The sequence below is a fragment of the Nansenia antarctica genome, assembly GCF_963989245.1.
Source record: "Nansenia antarctica genome assembly, chromosome: 2".
Lineage (NCBI taxonomy): Eukaryota > Metazoa > Chordata > Actinopteri > Argentiniformes > Microstomatidae > Nansenia > Nansenia antarctica.
Window position 1 is genome coordinate 6,564,295 of NC_137675.1, and position 2,500 is coordinate 6,566,794.

Consider the following 2,500-nt stretch of genomic DNA (forward strand, 5'->3'; position numbering starts at 1 on the left):
AGTGCCTGCTGTGGAGCATAGGACCTCCACCCAGCCCGATAGTCGATCTCCGATAACTAGGAAGTGACGACCCCCATAGTCAAAGAAGTCAGCAAACACCGCCTCGAATGGGGTGGACTGTGGCGAGGATGGCAGGGGGGGCGTGGCTGCTTGTGACGGAGCGTTCCGGTTACAGTCCGCACATCCGTACCTGGCGGCTCGGATGTCCTCTGACATCCCTGGCCAGTAGACTATGGCACGGGCCTGTTGCCCCATCGCCGAGATCCCTTGGTGGGCGGCATGGAGGTGTCGAAGGACGCTGTCGCGGAGGGATGGAGGGACCACGACGCGGTCATGATATAGCAGGACGCCGTCCTGTGCGTAAATGGACTCACAGACTGGTGATAGACTCGCCAGGGCGGGGTCGTTCATATCAACCCTGTCCCCATGTTCGATCAGGTGCAGAAGGTGGCTGAGGCATGCATCACTTGCTGTTTCTCGTGCAAGGACGGTCCAAGAGACGGCTCCGAGCTCTTGTGCATCGGCGCGGATGGAAGCCATAAGTGCTGACTCCACGGCGTCAGGCACGCCCGGCAATCCCAGTGAGAGGCCGTTCGCTGAGCCTGATGGAGACGGATGTCTTGAGGTTGCGTCAGCGGCATAGTTGCTCTTTCCAGGCAGGTGCACAATGTCGAAGCGCCATGGGAGGGTACGCTGCTTGAGTCTAAACAGGCGTGAGTTCGTTATCTCATCTAGCGTACGGTCGCCAAAGATCTTCACCAGGGGCTTATGGTCTGTAACTACGACGAGGTTGTCGCTCCCCTGCGTGAAGTACCGTGCTTGCTCCAGACCCCAGGCCACGGCTAGGGCCTCTCCTTCGATGGCCGCATAGCGCTGTTCGGCTGGGGACAGGAAGCGTGAACCAGCGAGGGTGATCCTCCATCCTCCCGGGCAGCAGTCTGGTATGCCCGAGGCGCAGCTACAATGTTGTTGGAGCAGGAAGTAACCAATACCGCGCTTGGACCAGTCAGGGCGGAGGCAGGTGCGCTTCTGCATGTCGTAGATCTCCACGCCCTCACGGATAGCCCCGACAATAGCACTTTTGGACGTTTGGAAGGCTTCCTCCAGTTCGGGTGACCATGAGAATTTACAGCGTGGGCTGAGGAATGGCTTGAATGGAGCCATCGTGTCGCGCAGCTGGGCATAGTTCGACACCTGGTTGACAAGGCCGAACCAGCTCCTGACATCCGTCGTGGAGTCCGGGGTGGGGAAGTCTCGGATAGCGTCCAAGTACTTGGGGAGTGGCTCGATAGTAGTGTCCGACACCCTGAAGCCAGCGAACTCGACGTCCCTCTCCGCAAACTGGAACTTGTCCGGGTTCAACACGATGCCTGCCCGGCCGACACGAGTAAGGAAGTCGATGGTCCTCCACCAGTGCTGCTCCAGGTCGGTGTCATAGTGGATGGTGTCATCCACACAACGTTCCTTACGCTCATAGTCCGAGAGGACCGCATCGAAACGGCGGTTGTAGCCATCCCCCGACGATAGGAAACCTTGTGGCGCCCTGGTGTAACGCCAGCGGCCAAAGGGCGTGATGAATGTGGTCAGATGACGATCCGATTCACGCAGGGGCACACTGTGGTAGCCATTCCAGGCGTCCGTGACAGTCTTCCAGGTGTCCTTTGGGATACGACGTGCGAGGTGGAATGGGGACTCGGTGGCGAAAGTCTCACGTAGGCAGAACTTGTTGAGAGGTGAGAGGTCCACGGTCCTGCGGGGGGAGCCATTGTGCTTCCGAGTGACCACCATACGATGGCACCATGTCACTGGTTCGCCGTATGGCACACGTTCAATGACACCGAGGGCCTCATCCCGGAGAAGGTCATCGTGGACTCTCTGCTGCCAGTGTAGAGGCACAACGGCCGCGGTGTGGCATGCTCTCGGCGTGGCTGCGGGGTCCACATGCATTTCAATGGGTGGCCCTTCCATGCACGGCAGCGCCCGATGAGGGCAAGTGTTGAATGTGGATGAGGCGTATCTCCCGAATAGCCAATCCTTCATCCGGCTGTTGTTCTCTGGTGTGACAGGGAAAGGTAGCACCGTAGGGCGTTCCGGAGGGACCGTACGCTGGGGACATGAGCACTGGGCGCTGTGGGGGTTACTCGGGTCGCCGCAGCCGCCGTTGGTGGACCTCGTAGCATTGACGGACAGGGGCTGGTTTGGCGTGTAAGACCCACGCTCGTCGTTGGGCCCCCCTATGATGTCACCTGATGGGAAGTCCATAGACAAGAGGCCGAGGTTGAGCAGAGATTCGTAGGATAGGTACATGGCCCGGACTGAGCTGCTCACGTACACCATGGAGCGGCAGGACGCCACTCCACCGCTGCTGGAGGCTGTCGAGAGTCTAGCGAAGAATGCGCCTTCGACAGCTATGGGGGAGCGGTTGGCGGCCGACATGCTGAGATGGACGGGACGCAGGTCGTCACGTGAGAATCCGCAGGCAATGAACTCCTCTAGGGAC